The sequence below is a fragment of the Bombyx mandarina genome, chromosome 05, assembly GCF_030267445.1.
Source record: "Bombyx mandarina strain Sakado chromosome 05, ASM3026744v2".
NCBI classification, from domain to species: Eukaryota; Metazoa; Arthropoda; class Insecta; order Lepidoptera; family Bombycidae; genus Bombyx; species Bombyx mandarina.
In genome coordinates this window covers 4,398,078-4,423,560 of record NC_143212.1, presented here as the reverse complement: position 1 = coordinate 4,423,560, position 25,483 = coordinate 4,398,078, and the positions used below count along the sequence as shown (strand labels likewise).

General features: G+C 40.6%; 1 protein-coding gene across 4 annotated transcripts in view; it reads left to right on the top strand.

The window, feature by feature from the left end:
- Nucleotides 1-25,483, top strand: part of LOC114245984 (uncharacterized) — a 123,973-nt gene that overhangs the window by 21,518 nt on the left and 76,972 nt on the right. For all 4 annotated transcript variants that reach the window (XM_089727336.1, XM_089727333.1, XM_089727334.1 and 1 more), the window contains exon 2: nucleotides 19,793-19,847. The gene's annotated coding sequence lies outside the window, so the exon portion shown is untranslated. The remainder of the gene's footprint in view (nucleotides 1-19,792; nucleotides 19,848-25,483) is intronic.

The following is a 25,483-nucleotide window of genomic DNA, read 5'->3' as shown; positions in this document are numbered from 1 at the left end:
ATTTTGAGGATTTCATTTTTATTACACGATGTTATTCCTTCACCGTGGAAATCAATCGTGAACATTTGTTGAGTACGTATTTCATTACAAAAATTGGTACCCGCCTGATATTCGAACACCGGTGCATCGCTCAACACGATTGCACCGGACGTCCGTTAGGCCACGACGAATTTAAATATATAAAATAAAAAATAAAAAAAAAATATAAAAATTTCGGCGTAAATTTTTCGCGGCGAAAACAACTAAACTCATTTAATCACTGTACTATTCGCCGCGACTACCGCTCGACTCCGTGGCTCGCGCCGTCCGTATTCATGCATTTGTTTTGCTCGCCCGCCGCATCGCGCGATTCGCTCGGTACATTTCGCCGGTCGCCGGTGCGCGTGGCTTGTTAGGTACATTTCTATGCGCTTATTTTAGTCGCTAGACGCTTCGCCGTTCGCACCGCGCGAATATTCGTATCGGCGAATGTCCCGTGGCCAGGCTGTTACACCGGTCGCTAATATAGCTCTGTTGACTGACGCGGCGAGGGTCTGAATTTTGCCCCAAATTTATTTATAGAAACTTACTTTGAAAATGTGGTTAACGTGATTCAGGTTATTGTGAATTTCTATTATTCTATGATGAGATCTACCGCCAATGCGTGTACCATAAAATTACATAATGAATAAAATTTGAATTTTACATAGGCGCGAAGTGTGCTGCAGCAATGAAAATCTCATTTCAATAATTCTAATTAGAATTCAGATATGATGAATCTATATTATATGTATATACGACCTAATGATTTTGATTGAAGTATAGGTACACATTCAACTTTTGAAACATTACTAACGTACATAGACTTTTGGAAATAAATAAAAAATTGAAGTTACTGAAAACAAGTAGGTATATTTGAATGGACAGCCCTTAAACAGAACAATTACACGTTAATTACGTTTAATACATTACTTTGTTGTAGAAAATTACTGGAATAGTTCCTGGAAGACATTATTATTGTGCCTATTATCATATATTTTATGTAGTGGTGAAATAATGAAGGTCAGATATTTCGTACGGCTATTCATCAGAGGACCGTTACTGCAACCCCTCGAGCTACCACCGTTACTGGCTCGTCTTTCCTCAGTCGCAGTGGCGAAGTAACAGCATCCTCACTTTAGTTTATGATTTTACTCTGTCCCGCTAACCGAAGCTATGCCCAGGTCTGCGAAAATCGAGAAGGAAAACAGGCGCTGGTCGAAATTCTTTGTACATAATTAAACTGCACTAAGAACAGAGTAATGTGCCTACGCAATAAGGACAAGAAGAATAATTCCAATATTAGTTTTATATATTATCATCATAAATCTTTTTTATTGCTCTGCCCACCCACAGCCACTACTAGTGCGTGTTTACTGGAACGCATAGTTGTCAGAATGTGCATGACACCAGCCTTGAGGAATCTGAACAGTCTCAGTCCCATAGTTGAACCGCAGTTCCACTATACAAACTCAAACTCGGGACTGCTCCACAATATGCAGTACTGTGATACCCGCGCGGGTTAATACCACCTGAATTATTGGAACTGGTAACAGCTTCACATTATATCCATCTAAGTTGTTTAAAAAAACATTTTTGTCAAGGTATTCTTATCAATCATTTCAATAATTCTAGTCATCATCATTCTCCTGACCTTCTCCCTTGTCAGGTCACCTTGGGGCAACATGTTTTCTCCTTCCATATATACCATTTCTTCGCTCACTCCCCTCTTACACATATCGTTTTTTACGCAACCCATCCATTTCTTCTTAGGTCTACCTCTTCCTCTATATCCTTCCACATTCATAATTAACACTCTCTTACTAACCTCATTTTCATTTTCAATATTTCTAATCGATGCTCTGTAAATTTCTTTGCACAAAACAACCAACAAACACGTTATATCACGTATGTAAAGTATATACCAGTATGTATCACGAGCGTAAAGACGATAGTGCTCCAACGTGTTTTCGCTCCGTAAGCTTTTCTTTAGCGCGCCGCTGATCTGCCGGCCGTGACGCTTCCGAGACGAGACACGCTCCATTTCCGATCGCTGCGAATGTAATAAGCATGGTGGATATGCGGGGCTCGACGAGATTGGGTGCTATGGTGAAGTCGTCTTGTTTAACATAATCACCGGAAAATCAATGCTCAGAAATTTCCACTAATAGTGAAGATGAAAAAGTTAAACAATCTATCAGACCTCAAGATACTGTTAGTTCTTTACCGGCTGTAAGAGTTTTTTTTATTAGCTTGCCGTCTATGCAATATAATCTTCCAACTACATATTGAAAATGAGTAATATGCATTTACGTCATTTCTGATCTTCCCGATCCACTAACGGTGCTTTTAGGTACCTCAAGCACCGGCCATCGTTCAATGAATCGTTCAGTAAATGAACCCTCAGACGCAGCCCATTGAGTTTCTCGCTGGATCTTTTCAGTGGATCGCGTTTCCGATCCAGTGGTAGATCCTGGGAAGGACTGCTCTTGATAGGGTTAGTATTAACGACGTCGTCAGTTTTGGCTCCGTGAGCTCACCTACTTGTTAGGTGCTGCTGACATAGCCTCTCAAGGCCATCTGCTTAAGTAGAAAAAAAAGGTAAGGTCTCTTTTAGTTCGTTCGTGGTGAACTTTAGAAAGCTCATGGTGATGACTGCTGCTAACGATTTTTGTGTGGCCTTTCTGTTCGAAGTTAATTTTATAGCACTCTGATAGTAGCCCTGTGATCTCAACGTGTAAAGTATTACTTATAAAGACCAATGCCGTCTGGCCAGATTCTAATCTAAGCCGATACAAATACTAAAGAATTTACGTTTATACATTAATATGAAATACACATTAAAGCGTCGAATGAAAAGTAAAACCGGTATTTTAGCAATCGGCAACATTATCGGCATATCTGTAAAACTCGTTAAATTCATACGGGGACCGGTAGAAAGTGAAATGACTGATACAACCGCTTTCCAGAGGACCTTGATGCTGTTGGCGATTCAGAACGATTTTCTCTAGTGCGATGACCTCATCCTACACACGTCTCTTAATACATATTATGTACATAGTAAATCATACATAGTACATAGTAGAGTTTTTAAATTTATTACTTTCAAACGACTGACACTGTTATTGGCTTGTGAGTAAGTTGCTTATAAATAGCCCACCGGTGTAATTTCGAAAAAAATAGTTGATAATGAAATAGAGTTGATTCTGCAGAATTGATATTCCTATTGTGAATTAGTTCGTTTTTAGTCTGAAGAATAGGAGATGCGTTATTCCAATGTTATCGAGACCGCGCAGGTATTAATTTTAATTATTTTGAGGACATGAGAATAGCTCGTAAAATCTTTAAATCTAGATTAAAATGGTGCATTAAAAACCAAGAAAAAATTGAAATGGACATTTTGGCTTCTCTTCATTCAAAAAAAAATTTCTCATCATTTTGGAAGAGTACTAAAAAATTTGATAAATCACTAAGTCTTCCAGTTAGCGTGGAGGGTGAGAGTGACTACATTGGAATAGCAAATATATTTAAAGATCATTTTAAAGTAATTTCTCCATTAAAGACAGCATCGTTGAGGAATGGTGCTGAGTTCTGTCAATCAGGTTTGCCAGTTCATTTTACTTGTAAAGATGTATGTATGTATGGGGGTTGATTGCTTCCCGCTTCCGTAGGTTTAACCCGCGATTCCCTACAAGTGACCCCTGGGTGGTGCAAAACGGGAGCCGAATACATAATCGGTGGTAGGACTTGTCCGACTGGCTGGCGACCACCCTCCAACTAGAGTCCGCCGCCAAATAGCCTAGCTGTGTTCCGGCGTGTGGGTTGGAGAGCCAGTGTTATTCCTTCCCTTTCCTCTTCCTTGTTGGGGGTGAATCTTGGCGATACCTGGAACATGCGGAGCAGACGTGCGTGTGAGCTCGCGGGACGTGATTGTTTGACGGGGGTATAGGGAGACCCAGTGAAACGGTGTTCGCCGCCGCCCGCCGGTCAGTTGGGGACCTGAACCCGGGTGTCACTACTAAACTCCGCCCCGGGAAGCTGTCCCGCCAACCGGTGTAAAATCCTGTCGTGCGGTCGTCGTGCCGGAGTCGGAGACCGGAGTGGATCCCGGCGATCGCACGCAGGGTGGACTGGGGGCCCTTCCATGCCCTGCGTCAGTCGCTCACGCAACCCGTGGTCGAGCACGTACTGTGCTCCGCGCTTTATTCAGGTATTGTCAGGATTTCGCCTCGAACATCCTACCCCACCCAATCCCACTCTCCAAAAAAAAAAAAAATAATGAAAGTTCGAAAAAGGAAAAGGGTTTTGTCGGCGATTCCCCATTCCACATTTAATGTAGATTTCAGCAATGTAAGGGGTCTACATAGCAACCTCGACGCCGTACACCACCATCTTGAGACGGCGCAGCCTGCCCTCCTTTTTCTGACGGAGACGCAGATATCTGCTCCGGATGATACTTCGTACCTTGAATACCCCGGCTACGTATTGGAGCACAACTTCCTGCGTAAAGCCGGGGTGTGTGTATTCGTCCGGGCTGATGTCTGTTGTCGCCGTCTACGAAGCCTCGAACAACGGGACCTGTCCCTCTTGTGGCTGCGCGTAGATCACGGGGGTCGTACCCGAGTCTACGCGTGCCTGTACAGGTCCCACAGCAGTGATGCAGGTTCAGCTCTGATAGAGCATGTGCAAGAGGGGACTAACCGCGTGCTTGAGCAGTACCCATCTGCGGAGGTGGTGGTTCTTGGAGACTTTAACGCTCACCACCAAGAGTGGTTGGGGTCCAGAACCACTGACCTCCCGGGTCGGGCTGCCTACGATTTCGCCTTGGCCTACGGCCTCTCCCAGCTGGTGACACAGCCCACCCGTGTCCCAGATATTGAGGGGCACGAGCCTTCTCTGTTGGACCTTCTGCTGACCACCGATCCAGCCGGATACAGTGTGGTGGTCGACGCTCCACTTGGATCGTCTGATCACTGCCTTATCCGTGCTGCCACACCACTCTCTCGTCCTGGTCGTCGTTCGACGACCAGGTATCGAAGAGTTTGGCAGTATTTGTCAGCAGATTGGGATGGATTGCGTGAGTTTTACGCATCCTACCCATGGGGGCGGTTCTGCTTTTCCTCTGCTGATCCTGACGTCTGTGCGGACCGTCTTAAAGACGTGGTGCTCCAGGGGATGGAATTGTTTATCCCCTCCTCTGAAGTGCCCGTTGGGGGTCGCAGCAGACCCTGGTATAACAATGCCAGCAGGGATGCTGCACACCTCAAGCGGTCCGCATACGTTGCATGGGATGATGCTAGGAGACGTCGGGATCCTAACATCTCAGAGGAAAGGCGGAAATATAACGCCGCTTCCAGGTCCTACAAGAAGGTTATTTCCAGGGCGAAATCGGAGCACGTTGCTAGAATTGGCGAGCGACTGAAGAGCTATCCCTCTGGGAGCCGTGCTTTTTGGTCGCTCGCCAAAGCTGCAGAAGGTAACTTTTGCAGGTCTAGTCTCCCACCACTACGCAAGTCCGATGACAGTCTGGCCCATAGTGCGAAAGAGAAGGCTGACCTTCTGGTCAAACTCTTCGCCTCGAACTCGACTGTGGACGAGGGGGGTGCCACACCACCGAACATCCTCCGGTGTGATAGTTCCCTGCCGGAGATCTGCTTTACACAGTGTGCAGTCAGGCGGGAGCTCCGACTCCTGGACGTCCATAAGTCGAGCGGGCCAGACGGCATCCCTGCAGTGGTTCTGAAAACGTGCGCCCCTGAGCTGACGCCTGCGCTAACGCGTTTGTATCGCCTCTCTTATTGCACTAACAGGGTTCCGTCTTCATGGAAGACTGCCCACGTCCACCCTATCCCCAAGAAGGGTGACCGGTCGGACCCATCGAGCTATAGGCCTATCGCGATAACTTCCTTGCTTTCCAAGGTGATGGAGCGAATAATTAATATACAACTCCTGAAGTATCTGGAGGATCGCCAGCTGATCAGTGACCGACAGTACGGTTTCCGTCACGGTCGCTCAGCTGGCGATCTTCTTGTATACCTTACTCACAGGTGGGCTGAAGCCTTGGAGAGCAAGGGCGAGGCTCTTGCTGTGAGCCTTGATATCGCGAAGGCCTTCGACAGGGTCTGGCATAGGGCACTTCTGTCGAAGCTACCATCTTACGGAATCCCCGAGGGTCTCTGCAAGTGGATCGCTAGCTTTTTGGATGGGCGGAGCATCACCGTCGTTGTAGATGGTGACTGTTCTGATACCATGACCATTAACGCTGGCGTTCCACAAGGTTCGGTGCTCTCCCCCACGCTTTTCATCCTGTATATCAATGACATGCTGTCTATTGATGGCATGCATTGCTATGCGGATGACAGCACGGGGGATGCGCGATATATCGGCCATCAGAGTCTCTCTCGGAGCGTGGTGCAAGAGAGACGATCAAAACTTGTGTCTGAAGTGGAGAACTCTCTGGGGCGAGTCTCCAAATGGGGTGAATTGAACTTGGTTCAATTCAACCCGTTAAAGACACAAGTTTGCGCGTTCACTGCGAAGAAGGACCCCTTTGTCATGGCGCCGCAATTCCAAGGAGTATCCCTGCAACCTTCCGAGAGTATTGGGATACTTGGGGTCGACATTTCGAGCGATGTCCAGTTTCGGAGTCATTTGGAAGGCAAAGCCAAGTTGGCGTCCAAAATGCTGGGAGTCCTCAACAGAGCGAAGCGGTACTTCACGCCTGGACAAAGGCTTTTGCTTTATAAAGCACAAGTCCGGCCTCGCGTGGAGTACTGCTCCCATCTCTGGGCCGGGGCTCCCAAATACCAGCTTCTTCCATTTGACTCCATACAGAGGAGGGCCGTTCGGATTGTCGATAATCCCGGTCTCACGGATCGTTTGGAACCTCTGGGTCTGCGGAGGGACTTCGGTTCCCTCTGTATTTTGTACCGTATGTTCCATGGGGAGTGCTCTGAGGAATTGTTCGAGATGATACCGGCATCTCGTTTTTACCATCGCACCTCCCGCCACCGGAGTAGAGTTCATCCATACTACCTGGAGCCACTGCGGTCATCCACAGTGCGTTTCCAGAGGTCTTTTTTGCCACGTACCATCCGGCTATGGAATGAGCTCCCCTCCACGGTGTTTCCCGAGCGCTATGACATGTCCTTCTTCAAACGAGGCTTGTGGAGAGTATTAAGCGGTAGGCAGCGGCTTGGCTCTGCCCCTGGCATTGCTGAAGTCCATGGGCGACGGTAACCACTCACCATCAGGTGGGCCGTATGCTCGTCTGCCTACAAGGGAATAAAGGGTATGAAAAGAGGCAAGTCTCCTGGTAATGATGGACTCAGCATTGAGCATCTCCAGAATTCTGGTGTTCACCTGCCGAGAGTTTTGACTATGTTGTTCAATTTGTTTGTAGGGCATTCTCACTTACCAAGGGAGATGTTGGACACAATAGTTGTACCTATTGTAAAAAACAGGACAGGAGACATAGCGGACAAGGGAAATTATAGACCAATTTCACTGGCAACCGTCATAACCAAGGTGTTTGACAGCGTACTTGACTCTCATCTCAGTGGATACACTAAACTACATGATACACAGTTTGGATTTTGTGCTGGGCTATCTACTGAGAGTGCCATTTTTGCACTGAAGCATGCTGTCAAATACTACACTGATAGGAAAACACCAGTGTATGCCTGTTTCCTGGACCTATCAAAAGCCTTTGACCTTGTTTCCTATAATATCTTGTGGAAAAAGCTACTGGGAGAGGGTGTACCTCCTTCATTAGTAAATATATTATCTCTGTGGTATGAGAAGCAGAGGAACTTTGTAAGGTGGTCCAATGTACTGTCAGACCCTTACAAACTAGAATGTGGTGTAAGGCAGGGTGGTTTGACCTCCCCAAGGCTCTTTAATATCTATGTAAATAAGCTACTCGAGGAGCTCAGCAGCACACATGTTGGTTGTCATATAGATGATTTATGTCTTAATAACATTAGCTATGCAGATGACATGGTGCTGCTGAGCCCATCAATATGTGGGTTAAGAAAGTTGCTTTCCATATGTGAATCCTATGCTGAGGATCATGGCCTAAAATATAACCCTAGTAAAAGTGAGCTGTTGGTGTTCAGAGGTGTAAACAAAAGTCCACCTCATGTCCCGCCTCTAATGCTCGGTGGCTTACCTGTACAAAGAGTAACACAGTTCAAATATCTAGGGCATATTGTAACTGAGGAATTAAAAGATGATATGGACATGGAAAGGGAACGCAGGGCATTGGCTGTCAGAGGGAATGTAGTGGCACAAAGATTTGCAGGTTGTTCAGTGCCGGTCAAAATTACCCTCTTCAAGGCTTACTGCCAATCCTTTTACACAAGCGGTCTTTGGGCTACTCATACCCAAAAAACGGATAATGCCCTGCGTATACAATATAATAATGCCTTCAGGGCGTTGTTGAGGCTTCCACCTTATTGTAGTGCATCAGGCATGTTCGCCGATGCGCACACAGATGACTACTTCGCGATAATGCGCAAAAAGGTGGCATCCATTATTCGTAGAGTAGGAGGAAGCACCAACAACGTCTTGAGGGTACTAGCTGGAAGATTGGATGGCCCGACCCTGGGTAGGTTCATCAAGTTGCATGTTCTACATGCTGCTTGATGGGGTTGTCAGGGCCGGAGTTGATTTAGTTGATTTATTGATTTGTTTATTTAAATACTAACATAGTTCGTAAGTTCTTTGTAATACTAACACAATATGAGACTGATGTCTTGAAATAAAAGGTTTTTATTTTAATTTTATTTTTATTATTTATTAATGTAATCGGCGGCATTTCCTTTGTAACCTCTAGTTTCTTGACAACGGTTATATTTTAACACAAGTCCCAGGCTAGATCTTAAGCTGCCAGGCTATTTAACAATCAGAAGACATGGGGATGTGACGCCGGCCTCTGCGAGCTTTTCTTGCGGCTTCATCATTTTCCTAAGTCGAAGATATTGCGTTAATTTTCTACAGAAATTACCTTGATTTTATGGTGAGTATTTACAACAGTCCTGCTATTTCGATAAGGGAGATTGTTGTTTTAAAGTAATTCAAAATTGTGTGACGATCTTACACGAGTATAGCTAAAAAATTTACTCGCTAGCATTCTAGTTAGTAAAAACCTGTTAGAAGTATACGATTTGTGGAAAGTTTAGAAAATAATAGGTCTTTACCTATAAGCCGCCATTTTCCAATAAAGAACAATGGAAAAATTCTTTGTTATCTACACTTTGTTAAGGTTGTCTGTCGACCACAATGACTTGGCCAGTATAAGGGTGTGAGACACAAATACAATAATGTAGTCCGTTAGTTTTATAAATGTGAAGGTTTGGGAAACATTTCACGAATTTCGTTCGACCAAGGTTCAAACCGCGCCTTTACTTAATATAGGCAGTAAAATTTCAATAGTGCGACGTGAGAATTATTTGTTTGTTATTAGAGTCGTTAGATAAGCGGTCCGACCGATCGCTACATTAGTTTATGAGGTACGATTTCACGACCAACCATGCGTAAAGTGGTTACCATAGTCATCACGACGACATCACCACCCCCTCACATGACATCAAAGTCTCAGTTATATTGTATATTATCATCAGTTTTCTTACTCTTCTAATTAGAAAACATGCTTGTTTACGGCCGAAATAGGTACTAGGTATAATGACGTCACTCGTTTGCTCGGAGTAACTCGTGCTCTAAGCCTGCACAGCTTGACAACATCTTAACAGTCGTCCGTGACCACGCAGAAAAAGTATACTATTTAAAACTAAAGAAATATCTAATAAAACTATTTTTGATTACATCCATTTCAAAAATACTCGTTTTTTTTCAATCTGACATTCCTTGTCAGTAATGCGCACAGTGTACGACTTAACTTTGTAATAACGTAAAAAAAATACCTTATATTTTTTTATCATTCATTGACCACGATCTCAGAGCGTTCGTTTGCGCAATACACTAACTCTTATGCAAACAACCGTGAATGAAGTGTACCATAATAAGTTCGCACGTTACCGAATGACCGTGGGCTGTTGCGAAACCTCCAGTTTTATTCATAAGCTTTACTCTTTGTTCATATGTGTATTGCCGCTTAACACGTTTGAGAAACGTTTTCGAATCTCTTACTATTCGAATGTTCCCGTCAATGCTACTCATGTCATATTACACTTGCGATTGTACTGCACGTTCAGATGCAAGTTTTTTTTATTTTTTATTGCTTAGATGGGTGGACAGCCCACCTGGTGTTAAGTAGTTACTGGAGCCCATAGACATCCACAACGTAAATGCGCCACCCACCTTGAGATACAAGTTCTAAGGTCTCAAGTATAGTTAGAATTGGATTCTGTCTTTCATTCTCGAACCCCATTATTATCAAAATCCAATTTTGGTTTGCTTCCCTAAGTCTAAGAATATTATATGGTATATTATTCTAGTCTATTTTCATCATAATCAGCGGTTTTTTTAATTTCATTTTGGTATTTCATTATTAAGTAAACGAGTTTGGTGTTAAGCGGTTACCGGGTTCATGGACATCATAACGTGAATCCATTACCTACTATGGTGAGAGTCTCAACTTTATAGTAAAACAGCTGTACCACCTGTTAGGTAAATACAAAGGAAATGTTTACCATCGAATGGATGAAATTGCTCGGTCAACCGACGCTCTATATGCTATTGTTCGGAACTTGCATATATGCCAACTCTTCTTGAATATTTCCTTAGCGCGATTTAGGCATTTGTCAAATTTCTTCACTTCAATGATAGTTGCCGCTATACACCATTCAAGCCAGAACGCATGACTGCTTAGCAACTGAAATAGGCAGGGTGGTGGCTCCTACCTGTATGACACACAAAACAACCTACTGGTAGTAAAAGCCGGCTGGAGATCGCAGCTTGTTAGTACAGTACCCAGAGAACTACTTATACTGACATATTTTATACATTGAACTCATCCATATTTTCTTATTGCGTTCAAATCCTTAACCATCTTCATTCGTGTATGTTAACAATTTTCACGTTATAAACAGTACCAACGGTTTTTTGAATCTAAAAAGCTTAAGGCAAAAGGCTAAAAATAATTCGAGTAACTAATTTACGAAACGCTACCCAGCCATTTATAAGTTCAAGATCAAGTCATTGATCACACCAGTCATTAGAGTCACGTCTCAATGCAAGAAATTTTGAGCAAAAAATCGATACGCGCGTAAACTATCGATTGTACCGTAAAATCGATCGATTATAACCTTTTTTGTACGGCGATGACGTCGGTTTAAGGTTACGGCGCGCATCCTTGCTTCACGTCAAGCGCCATTGATTCTAATTTTGATTCATTTACACTTAGACATTTTTAGCGAGTTTTTTTGTGTATCAAAAAACGATGAGCGCAGTGATTATGATGAAGAAATTAGAATTGTTATTTGTTGCTTAGACGCGTGGAAGATCTCACGGCCCAACTGGTGATAAGGGAGGACTGAAGTCCACAGACAACAACAGCGGAAATCTCACCATTTAGCTTGAGACACCCCTTGCCGTGGTATCTACGCGTGTGGCTTCGCCCAACTCTTTTTTAGTTTTCATTAATATTTATTGACATTTATTTGTATTAATCAGATAAAGCGTCTATGAACTAATTAGAAAGAATCGTTGTAGTTACATAAATGACCATTGCATCGATATGTTCCAAGTATTTATAAATCATCATGTGATTAGCATATTTTTGTGCAAACAACACAGTCAAAATGTACATATGTAAAAAAACCTTTTTTATTTAATTTTTATATAATCTTTTTGGCTTTTTTTAAAAGGATTTTTGTTATCTATTATAGATTGACTGAACTCTGTCATTGAGAAGAAAGACGATTTCAGTTTTATTTAATTCAAGAATACTGTGTAAAATAATTTGTAGAAAATAGGTAAAAGCTTTAAATGTTGTTTTCTTAACATTGTACAGAAAACGCAATTAAGTATTTTATTATTGTTTAACCACTTTAAGAATATTCTATATCATTGCACATATAATAAAACACTATAATGCACTGTGCTTGTGTATTACAGAAAAATAATAAAAATAGCTAAAGAAGAGTGATAGAGCACGAACCAGCGATTTTAGATATTTTTGTGTGTGAAAATGTTTGGAGCAGAATATAGGCTTTGTTTCATTAAAATCAGATGCTACAAAAAAGTGATCATCATTTAAATATTTTTGGAGTTCATTTCTATATTGTTAGATGTGAGAAGTTAAGTCAATAATGGTATTGAGGTGAGCACGAATTTCCGCCCATGCGATGTTAAATGGGGAAAACTTAAAAGTTCAAGCTCTATAGGTGTAAAATTAGTCATGAAAAAATAAGACCCGCAGCTTTGATGATAAATTGCTTATGATAATATTCTTATTGTATACACTTTTTTTATTGCTTAGATGTGTGGATGAGCTCACAGCCCACCTGGTGTTAAGTGGTTACTGGAGCCCATAGACATCTACAACGTAAATGCGCCACACACCTTGAGATATAGTTCTAAGGTCTCAGTATAGTCACAACGGCTGCCGCACCCTTCAAACCGAAACGCATTACTGCTTCACGGCAGAAATAGGCGAGGTGGTGGTACCTGCCCGTGCGGACTCACAAGAGGTACTACCACCAGTAATTACGCAAATTATAATTTTGCGGGTTTGATTTTTATTGCACGATGTTACTCCTTCACCGTGGAAGTCAATCGTGAACATTTGCTTTGTACGTATTTCATTAGAAAAATTGGTACCCGCCGGGGGGGGGGATTCGAACACCGGTGCATCGCTCGATACGAATGCACCGGACGTCTTATCCTTTAGGCCACGACGACTTGTGTTTTACCGTGTGTGATATATTACCGGGGTTTCGCTTTCATGCGCGGTTATCTCGTGTAGGTACCTGTGCGCCAAGCCTTAGTTCGCAAACTATGGAAAACATCTGTCAAGGCTTTAATAAATAAGAATTCCACATGACCACGACTATTCTGCCAAGAGCAACCGACTATGATGATGACCTGTACTTTCACACAATACATATGTGATGACGTTTGAGGTAAACTTTTCGCTCTTTTTTCCCCTTCAAAGTGGACTAGCCAAACCCTCAGACACAGCCCACTGAGTTTCTCGCCGGATCTTCTGTGGGTCGCATTTCCAATCCGGTGGTAGATACTGCGAAGCACGGTTCTTGCTTGCTTGCTCTTGTTCGTGTTAGCAACGTCGTCAGGTTTGAGCCCCATGAGCTCACCTACTAGTTAAGGTTACGCTGATATAGCCTCTCAAGGCTATCAGCTTAGGTAGGAAAAAAAAAAAGGATTAGCCAGTCTTTCTTCTCATTTAATTACACCAGCACTGCGAAGGCCACAACGGAGCTCATACATACCATTCACGATTACGTTCAAGTTGCTTGCAAAACAAATATCACTTTTAACACGTGCGAGATTTAAGAATAGGGATAACGAGATGAGGGTATTTATAATGCGGATGGATAGGGTTTTGGATGCAGTCGCAGTTGGTCGAGAATTCCGCCGCGCCCGTTTTCATAAATGTCCCGATTAATGGTCGAAATTACCATGAAAATATTAGGTCCACTGATCTCGTCAGATATTAAATAATACGGGACTAGTCCTCTCTTTATATTCTTCTTCCGAGTCGGTTTCATCATTCTGAAGGTCGTGTCTACTTTGAAGACTGTTCTCTAAGCAATGATTGCAAGACTGTTCTTTGCATGTCTTCATCATTGGCAGTGTTTAGTACTTCAGGTAAAGTCACGCCGGTGAGTGTTACTATCAGTTTTGCCCTACGCATAGGTGTTATACCGCATGGTGTGTGGCGCATTTACATTATAGTTGCCTATGGGCTTCAGTAACCACTTAACAACAGGTGGTCTGTGAGCTCGTCCACCCATATAAGTAATAAAAAAAATGTATTTTTTTGACATGGTCTTCTACTATCAGCTATTCGAGGTTGTCGAGATATCTGCGATTTCTGTATCCAAAGTGGTTAAGTATGCGTTGGTAAGAGACTGTAGACAGCTTATTTGTTGTGCGGAGTATATAAGTGTAGGTTTTCTTTTCCATTTTACGTCACGAAAATAATCTTTAATTTGCCTTTGGGCATGCTTCTGATTTAAACGTCGTTGGACAATATTACATAAATGTTTTACTGCGGCACAAGCCGTAACAGGAAAGCGGGAAGCTGTACGCAATTTTATGAATCCAATTGAAATTATATTGACTCTTAATTATTTTATGTTTTAACTTCCTGTTATATCACAGTAATTAAATAGTAAAGTGTCATTAAATAGTTAAAATAAATACGTAATCATTACAAATTCTAGATGTGTGGGTAGGCACACACGCGTCGGGAATCATCGCCCTGTCTATTTTTGTCGTGAAGCAGTAATGCGTTTGGGTTTGAAGGGTGGAGCAACTGTTGTACTGTAAAAAGTGAGACCTAGGAACTCATGTCTCAAGGGGGGTGGCGGTATTTACGTACAAAATAGGACTGCGAGCTTGGATGAGTTAAAAAAATGTATTTTAAAAAATTTTTGGGCGAATTTCGTTGTTTCCCAGATTCCGCTGTTACAGTTCTGCAATGAAATAGTTCGAGAAATAACAATATGCAGCAAAGCAGCGCGAAAGTTATAAAGTATTTGTCGTAAAATCGAAAGTTTCTTATGACCAATGTAATGATTCATTAGAAATGTTTGTGTAATCGTAAATGTTGTTATTAATTTTCGTATGCGATAAATCATGTATATATCTTACCGAATCCGGACAGGTTGGTACAACTATCTTGCTACAAAGCAATCATGCGTCTCGATTTGACGAATGGGAAAGTGTTATATCATTATGTTCGAGACTTCAGCATTAGAATTAACATTAACGATACTCCCGTTATAGTTTTTATTGGTCACTAACCGTTTGCCACTCGTTAAGCCATGTCCAAATAGAGATGAAATTTAAGTACGGACATAAACAGATGGAGCACGTTACGATTGATGGGCATTGAACGAAAATGCGGCTATGAAAAATCATAAACACATTTGTAAGATTACATGTTAAGTTAATCCTATGTTGCCGGGTGTGTACACCCACGCATAAAAATAAAATACGTTAGTTATTATATACGATAATAGTTTAAAAGCTATTAGGGGATAGTCAATTAAATACCAAGATACCATAGATATATTTAATAAGATAAGAAAACTCACAAGAGGTCCTACCATCAGTAATTGCGCGCGATTCGAACACCGGACGTCTTATCTTTTAGGCCACGAAGACTTCAAAGCTAAGAATCTATATTTGAATATGTTAAACGTGCATTGTTTTTAACACAAATCTTGGTTTAAAATGAATTTCGTTTTCGATGCTTGCGGCTTCCTCATGGAACATCGTTTCATTTTTTAGTTTACAACTTGCACCGGAATTGAAATATTCGTACTCAAATAACGCGGTGAAAGGAAATCAAAATACAACATATTTACCGACCATTTGAATGTTTGTTCAAGTGCTGTGGCTTATGAGATAAGACCGCTATTGTTTCGTAACTGCTCCGCTTATGGCTATTCGCTTGAATTAACACCCGCACTCATTTCTCTATGCAAAATTTTAAATGGTTCTCAAAAACAACCAAAAGAAAATTCATATTCAAATTCATTTATTTCAATTTGGATGCGATTGTGTATTCTTTTGAAATTCAAAATACATTCTACCGCCGGTTGCAAGAAGAGTCACAGTCAATAGAAGAATCGGCGAAACAAAATCAACGAGCTTGCCTTTATTATGTTCTGTTTTTTTTGCCATCATACTAGTAATTTAAACACAAAACAGACGTATAAAAATCACAATATGCTGAACGAAAAGATCTCGAGCGAGTATTTCACTCCCACGCAGGGTTATCTAGTAAAAAATCTTTCACTTTACAATATACCTTATTGCATAAATGCTACTTGACAGTATACTTCTATGAGCGAGTGGTAATTGAACTTTTCGTGGGTCTGGCAAAGTGCACACATAACCGTCTAGGCCTTTAGACGAGTTATTTATTTTCTTATTTCGAGCCGTTGGTCCTTCAAGCCCATTGCGTGCTCCTTCCCTGTCCATATATTTTTTTTATTTTTTATTGCTTAGGTGAGTGGACGAGCTCACAGCCCACCTGGTGTTAAGTGGGTACTGGAGCCCATACACATCTGCAACGTAAATGCGCCACCCACCGCGAGATATAAGTTCTAAGGTCTCAAGTATAGTTACAACGGCTGCCCCCAGCCTTCAAACCGAAACGCATTACTGCTTCAAGGCAGAAATAGGCAGGGTGGTGGTACCCACCCGCGCGGACTCACAAGAGGTCCTACCACCAGTAAAAAACCATATTTTGAGAACCGTCTCTAAATCGCTATGGATCTTATTGCAGACTAGAAATAGATAGATTCCAATTTTCAGCAGGAACACATGTCATTCTGTGAAATCATTCAACATTACTACGTTCGTTACTAGACTAAATCGGTTATTGGGCGGGTCATTGGCTATCGTCTACGCATCTAGAGCAAGTTAAAAACTAGGCCGATTAGTTATTCTGTGATTCGTCAAAACTCATTAACGATTCATATTGTGTAACTATAAAAGAAGTCGAGATGCTGCCGCGTTCGTAAAGTTTCAATTTCCTGTGTCTTGTAGTAGAAGGTAGTAAAGGTGGGATGGCAATAATCAATTATAATTCCGATAACAATTTATGACAGGAAATTAAAATATAATCATTCTGGAAATTTTGTTATAGTATAATAAAGTACCAAGTGGTGGCTTAATAACAGCGACTTGAAAGACATCAGCCACTCAGCATTGTAATCAGTCATTTTAATTGGACCGTAAATGCACGGCAGTCAACAAAGGCCTTAAAAATGGGTTCTTGTCTGTAGGATGAGACAGCCGTTATACAATACAATTAAGATATCAACCTCATGTCTCAAGGTGGGTGGCGGAATTAACTTTGTCTGTGAGCTCCGTGACCATTTCATACGTAGATAGAGAGCTCACTTATATAAGCGATCCGAGTTTTTTTCCAGTTTTTTTTATCTAACCGTTAATTTTCTACTAATTTAGCTATTAAAAGAAAAGCGCGCCTCTTCTAATAAACGTTAATTTTTTAAATAAAATCTTATAATTATTACTAAACCATTTCTAAGTTTTATTTAAGTTCTTAAGCAGCTCAGATCAAAAGCGTTACGAATTTTTATTCTCATTTGAATTTAGCAGACAAATAATGATAATATTATGTATTTGGGAGTCGGAATTCATTTTGGATGGTGAAGGTTAACAAGAATTTTACGGATTTCGAATTTATTACGCGGTAACACGCTGACCCCCGGGTCGGCACCACGTGGTGGGAGCAGTCGGAATGACGGCTCCCACCACAGATCGTCAGGGGATTATCGCAGTCTTTTTATTTCACGTCTTTACTGGTGGTAGCACGTCTTATGAGTCCGCACGGGTAAGTACCACCACCCCGCCTATTTCTGCCGTAAAACAGCAATGCGTTTCGGTTTGAAGGGCGGGGCTGCCGTTGTAACTAACTGAGACCTTAGAACTCATATCTCAAGGTGGGTGGCGGCATTTACGTTGTAGATGTTTATGGACTCCGGTAACCACTTAGTTAGGCCGTGAGCTCGTCCACCCACCGAAGCAATAAAAAAAAAACATGCTTAGGGGTGCACTGCTTCGTTACATAGTGACTATGGGCTTTGCATAATCTTGGCTTATCTGCTCTAAAGAGACGTCCACAGGCACACATGTTGGGGTCCGATTAGTACACAATTCTATTGTATACTAACAAGATAAGAGTAGGAAGAGGCTGGGGTCCAGATAAGGTTAAAATTCTACTACGAATTCATGATGCAAAAGTGGTATGTAGGAGCAGCGGAGGCTGTGGTTATCGCGGCATTTATTTATCTATTAGAATACTGTGAAATAAAATTTGAATGCAGCTCAGCGTCCGTGCTTAATTTAATTATGTAAGTGTGTGCGTAGGTCACCGACCGCACGTGCTATCTAATAGTTTTCACTTTTCACATCATCGTTTGGCCGTGATTCTAGGGATCAGGGCTGCCAGAGTGACAATAAAAATAAACAATATATTATGTACACGTAACATGACTTGTAGTTTAAAAAAATATATTTCTATATTTGTATTACTACCATATAACTTTTGTTTTATCTCGATCTACACACACATTTGTAATTAAGCCAAATCTATGAAAATGAGTGATAGCACGAATTAGGATTTGACTTCCTGTAGTATATCCACATATATGTAGAATAGTAATCGCACCACATAAAATAAAAATTACACTGTTTCAAACTCTTCTGTTATAATAATAATAAAAAACTAACACTTTTATTACGCCTTGCTCATTTTTTAACCATCGTCGCCCTCTTCCTGTTTGTCTGTCATTCTCTTCTCTCTTCTTTCCGTTTTCTCTCACTCACATCTTAACGCTCCGTTCCACACTCTTTTTGCACGTTCCGTTCTTACCAATCCTACATATATGTACACATAGTTATATGGTGTCGTTAATAAACCAGAAAAATGAAAACAAAACATTACATAAACCAGACCAGGTACTACCAACCATAAAGCACAAAAAGGATTTATGATTAATAAAACAAAAAGTTATTTGTTACCCATCTGTACTTTCTAAAATTATGGAAAGTTGAAAACCGCTTAGCGACCGCCATGCTGATTAATTAACATAATATATTACTCATTTTTTTTGTTTGAAACCCACATTTTGGGACAACGCGAATGAGAAGAAAAAGTTTTTTAAAGTCATGACGGATTAGAGATACGTATATTGAAGATTATTAGGGGCAAGCTATGCATTTTTAGCCTAGTTTATAGCATTTCAATAAAATAAATTAAAAACACTGTAGTCGTATCATGTGTGCCCTTATCGATTATAAGTTCCGAGGCTCAGAATAAGGTCAGAGGAGAGGTTCAAAGAAAACAAAGAATATATTAATACGTGAAGCAAAAACTTCGTACCTCTTTTTACGAAAATTGCGCAGACGAAGGAGTATGTTTCCCACACTTATAGAAAATATAGAGGAGTGCAGAATGTTAATTTTTTTTTTTAATTATGCATAAAAATACATTAAATCAATAAAAAAAATACATTATACAAACTACCATGTATTTGATACAACACGCATGCATACTATTGTTTATTGTTAAACTTTTCTTATTGCTTATAGTCTGCGGTCAAATTGAGAATAGATTAAATGTTGTTTGTTTTTAATATTATTTGTCTAAAGTTTAGTCTTGGCGAAATCTGTGATTAAAGAAATTTAATAGTCTGACAATAGAACCATAATAGTGTACAAATTTATAATTTCCATTAATTATAGTCAAATTTCCTGGTAAGTAAAAACCGGGGGAAAACTAGTTACTATTAATATTCCCAGTCAGCGTATGTTGATGCGTAATATTTACTTAGAAAAACCTGGTATAAAGTCAGGACGTATTCTTTAATTTCTTTTGTCTCCTAAAAAAAATGTAAATTATAATTTGGTTTTATTTCAAAATTACTATTCAATCCGCTCGTTGCCATAAGTCTCGGAGCGCGCTAAAGCAATAGATGCTACTATCCTTCTTGGGCAGTTGAGTAATTAATCAGTAAATAAAATAGCCATAAAGTATTAAAATCGCAAAATAAACGATGTGTAATTTGTAAAATGTTCGCTGTTTCAGGTTACAGTGTCGGATTACGGGGCAGCTCTCAACCACTGAGCGATACAGCGCTAAGGTAAATTAATAGATTCATTTTAATTCAAGAAAATGCGACAATTATTACTTTTTTTGCTAAAACTTTCATTACTTATCAGAACTGCATCTGATGGTAAGCTTTTGTCTTCGATCCATCGGCTAATGAGTGGTCACCGAACTGCTAACCACCTGAAAGCAGTGGCGATGTTAGGTTTCTGGCTGCCCACTGTAAAATACGGAATGGCTAACTGACTGTATCACCAGTAATTTACTGGTGGTACAGTCAGCCTGCATTTATGCTAAAGGCTAAAACTAGATCGGCCGTAGCTTCGGCTCACCTCTGTTATCTATACATAAAACTCGAGAACGGCTGGACCGATTTGTCTAATTTTCGTTTTGAATGATTTTTGGAAGTCCAGAGAAGGTTTAAAAGGTAGATAAATATGAAAATGCTCGGAATTAATTAAAAATAACAATTTTGTTTTTCCTTTGATGTCCCCCCCGTCGGACGGATTCCTTTTGTTTGTTTAAGTTTATTTTATACAAAAGTTTAGGTCTTTTATTTATCGATTGAGGCACAACGAAGTCTGCCGTGTCAGCTAGTTAATAATAAAAATTGTCTGGGCCACGCTATCTATACTAATATTATAAAGAGGAAAGATTTGTTTGTTTGTTTGTTTCGAATAGGCTCCGAAACTACTGGACCGATTTGAAAAATTCTTTTTCCATTAGAAGCCGACATTGTCCCTGATGAACATAGGCTACTTTTTTTAATTTTTTTTAATTTTTTTTTTTGTTTCATGTGTGTTTTAATGTTTCCGAAGCGAAGCGAGGGCGGGTCCCTAGTGTATTATAAACAAATCATGTTGCAGTGTAAGATATTTTTAATTGTCTAGTTGTCTTCCAGCACAACCTAAAGTCACTTTTCGTAAATCTCTATAAACGTTGCACAACACAGATATAAAATCAGCACGATTGATTACATTCCCGCGTACGGAACAACTATACAATACAACAATACGCGTGTACACAGACTGCGCCGCTCTCACGAGCCGAGGTATTCAGGACGCATCTTGTTTCGATCTAGATCTCTGTTATATTCAATCTGATGTACTGAATTACTTAGATCTGTGTTAAGGGTCGCCTGGGTTGGATGCTTATAAGAACCTCACATCTGTGTGCGCGACTTCTACTGTGAGGCAACGGGAGCGAATCCAATAAAACAATACAAGATATCTTCCATAATTACGGTTTACGTGCGGACTATTGATGCTACATGAGCTACTATTGCTCTTAGTGCTCTAGATTCAAATGTTCGCACACGTCTTCTTATACAGGGTTTTTTTTTTTTGTATTACTTAGATGGGTGGACGAGTCACAGCCCATCCGGTGTTAAGTGGTTACTGGAGCCCATAGACATCCACAACGTAAATGCGCCACCCACCTTGAGAAAGAGGTTCTGAGGTCTCAGTATAGTTACAACGGCTGCTCCACCCTTCAAACCGAAACGCATTACTGCTTCACGGCAGAAATAAGCAGGGTGGTGGTGCTGGCCGCGCGGACTCACAAGAGGTCCTACCACCAGTAAAAATAGTACACAGTGTTTGACTATTACTTATTCATCTATTTATTTATTATGCTTGTTTCTCAATTAATTAAACAATTGTTTTGTAAATGAGGTGTAAAAATAACGGTTAAAGCCATAAAAATACCTTAGACCCGATAACTTTAAATATACAAATGGTAATAAAAATACCGCTCTTCATTCATAGTTCAATATTCATAGCGAGCTTGTGTCTGTCTCCGCAATACACGATCGTGAATATCGTCCGACGCGAATCTCCGTCGAGCGATACGACTTCCCTTCGATATTTTATAGTCTTGTCCAATTCATGAGAAAGTTTTTAATTATTCGGAAGATCACGTTACTCGCCTAGTAGTCTTCGAAACACATGATTTCTAATAGGAATTCATGTTTCCAAATTGTCGTATAAAATTATCGTAGAAATCATTGTGCCTATGGAATTGTGAAAACTTGATTCACTATTTATGTTAACGGAACTAATATTCTTATTTTTATTAATTGACTAGCTGACCCGGCAGACTTCGTAGTGCCTCAATCGATAAATAAAATAAATTGTGTATTTTGTAAATAAACTTAAAACAAACAAAAGGAATCCGTCTGACGGGGTACAAATCAAAGGAAAAACAAAATTGTTATTTTTATTTAATTCCGGGCATTTTCATATTTATATACCTTTTAAACCTTCTCTGGACTTCCACAAATAATTCAAGACCAAAATTAGCCATTTCGGTCCAGCCGTTCTCGAGTTTTAGCGAGACTAACGAACAGCATTCATTTTTATATATATAGATACAGTGACCACCAGTTTTTGCCTTTCAAAGATCTTTTTTGCCACGTACCATCCGGCTTTAGAATGAGCTTCCCTCTACATTGCTTCCCGAGCGTTATGACATGTCCTTCTTCAAACGAGGCTTGTGGAGAGTACTTAACGGTAGGCAGCAGGTTGGTTCTGCCCTGGCATTGCTGAAGTCTATGGGCGACGGTAACCACTCACTACCAGGCTCGTCAGCCTACAAGGGCAATAAAAAAAACTTTAACGGGTATGCTTGTTTCATGGTAAAATGTGGCAGGTTTTTTTTTATTGCTTAGATGGGTGGAAGAGCTCACAGCCCACCTGGTGTTAAGTGGTTACTGGAGCCCATAGACATCTACAACGTAAATGCGCCACCCACCTTGAGATATAAGTTCTAAGGTCTCAGTATAGTTACAACGGCTGCCCCACCCTTCAAACCGAAACGCATTACTGCTTCACGGCAGAAATAGGCACCACCACAACCCGCGCGGACTCACAAGAGGTCCTACCACCAGTAATTACGCAAATTATAATTTTGCGTAATAATTTTGGTGGTTTTAATGAAGTACAAGATCGTATGTCTTGTACCACACCTGAGATGAGCGGTGCAGTCGCGGCACGTGCTGTAATCTGATCGTTTTTAATTGATCGCTCACACCTGCTCCGTCCGGACGCCGACCAGATCATCAGGCGTGCCTTTGCATTGAAGCCTTTTTATTGTGTAAATAGAAATGTTGATAAAATAGAAGGATATAATTTTATGAATTATGTAAATTTAACATATCTATTGATTATAGTTAAAAAAAAAAAATTTTTGTTTATTGCTTAGATGGTTGGACGAGCTCACGGCCCACCTGGTGTTAAGTGGTTACTGGAGCCCATAGACATCTACAACATAAATTCGCCAACCATCTTGAAATATCAGTTCTAAGGTCTCAAGTATAGTTACAGCGGCTGCCCCACCCTTCAAACCGAAACGCATTACTGCTTCACGGTAGAAATAGGTAGAGTGGTGGTACCTGTACGTTAGCATTTGTTGAGTACGTATTTCATTAGAAAAATTGGTACCCGCTTGCGGGATTCGAACACCGGTGCATCGCTCAACACGAATGGACCGGATGTCTTATCCTTTAGGCCACGACGACTTAGAAATAGGTAATATTGTTGCTAAACTTTGCAGGAATATCAGGAATAATAGCGCAGAACAACAAAATTGTTTTTCTTTCATATATTAGTAGTAGACTATGGTGGTCACTTTCAGGTAGGGATTGTTGAACTCTGGGTGGCCAAAGAATCTAACATCCTAGCTACGTCCAGAATTGTACAATAGCAAAACAAAATGAATACACCATTAGTTGTGTGGAGAGGTGGCGAAAAGTAACAATGAGCAGCCTGGACCAAGAGTCTGACTCCGGAACAATGAGAGAGCAGGGCCGCGGGCTCTGTAAACCTGACCGAACACATCGAACTATTCATGTTAATGGAGAAGGCATTTTAACTATTTTACATTAAAATCTTAATCTCTTTTAGGTTAGCCGATGCTGACTGTTGAAATCATAACTTGTTTTTTTCTTAACAAAGTAGCTTCTATTCCTCATAGCTTTTGACATATTGTCGTAATTTGGTATTCAAGTGTTTGATTGTATGTTTGGATGGATCTAACTAATCTCATCGTACATATGATATTTCGAGTAAAATGAATTGCAGTAGACTACAGCTTGGCTTTATCTCTAGCATTGCTAACACCCATTAGCGACGACGACTACTTACTCGCCATCAGGTATACTCGTCTGCCTACAATTGCAATGAAAAATAAATAAAGACATCTTTTTTTTTTTTATTGCTTAGATGGGTGGACGAGCTCACAGCCCACCTGGTGTTAACTGGTTACTGGAGCCCATAGACATCAACAACGTAAATGCGCCACCCACCTTGAGATACAAGTTCTAAGGTCTCAAGTATAGTTACAACGGCTGCCCCACCCTTCAAACCGAAACACATTACTGCTTCACGGCAGAAATAGGCAGGGTGGTGATACCCACCCGCGCGGACTCACAAGAGGTCCTTCCACCAGTAAATCTCTGTTGCAATCGTTCGATCTGCGCTTAGCGTTGCTAATTTGTATCAGCTACGGGAACTACATTTTATCGGATATGGTTTTCTGCTTAGTTTTACGTGTAATTGGGAGCTCTTTGCCGCACAGAAACGACTCAAGGCTATTCTTCAAGCACCAGAGAAAGAGTAAAAGATAGCAATTATAATCTGACAGAACTATGTTTTTGCTAATAATCATTTGGTGATTTACATTTGGTAAATTTGATTTTCATCTACATTTTTAATTTTATCTAGTAAGTATTTAATAATATCTCATAGGTGTAATTGAAAATTAATTTATTAATTGTTCATTAATATCCATCAGCAGAAATTCACACCTATAAGTTTATGAGGCGTTCTTCTCATCCAATAGTATTGATACCTCAGTGTTCTGTCGCGCAGACGTGCCTAAAGCAGCTGCGAGCTAAATACCGTTATCTAAATTAGTACTCAACATGTCCATTTGCAACTAAAGTTATAACTTTTTGGGTCATACGCTATCGGTTTGCCGTCCATTACCATAAAAGCAAATAGCAATTAAGCTGCAGTACAAGTTACGAAATATCTAGTGTCAATTTGTACAGAGTCGCTTACGGATCATGTAAGATATTCTATCAAATCATTTTATACTTACGAACAGCGAAACGAGCATCACACATAACCAACCTGTACATCAAACTCGAGGATATAAGAATATATTCCCGAGTGCTCTAGTTTGTTCTTGAGATTTGTAAAAAAAAGTACAATAAGGAAAGAAACTGTAACCATTGGTAGTTGCGCAATTTTTAATCTTGGACCTTTTGATTCGAGAGACGAATGGAACCAAACATGTAGGGTTTGGATCACTGACCAAACTCTACATAATGAACTGCCGCATCCAGTCGCTCGTAGCTCTACAACTAGCTATTAGAACATTTGGTAGACAATATGGGAGATGCTAGATTGCGTCCATTGTTCCTGACGGGGCCGCAACGCAGGGCGGACCACACTCGCGCTGATCCCATCTCTGATCATAAGCTAAATTTATCTATGTTACATTCTATAATTAAATATTAAAGGGTTTTTAATTATACGATACAAGTAATTTATTATTTTAACATGATCGGACGATATAGCTAAAACTATTTATCATGTTATTTTAAGCCTCAAAGGAAATACTTTGTTCGTTCCATGATTAGGTATGTTTATTTATTTAGACGTTAGA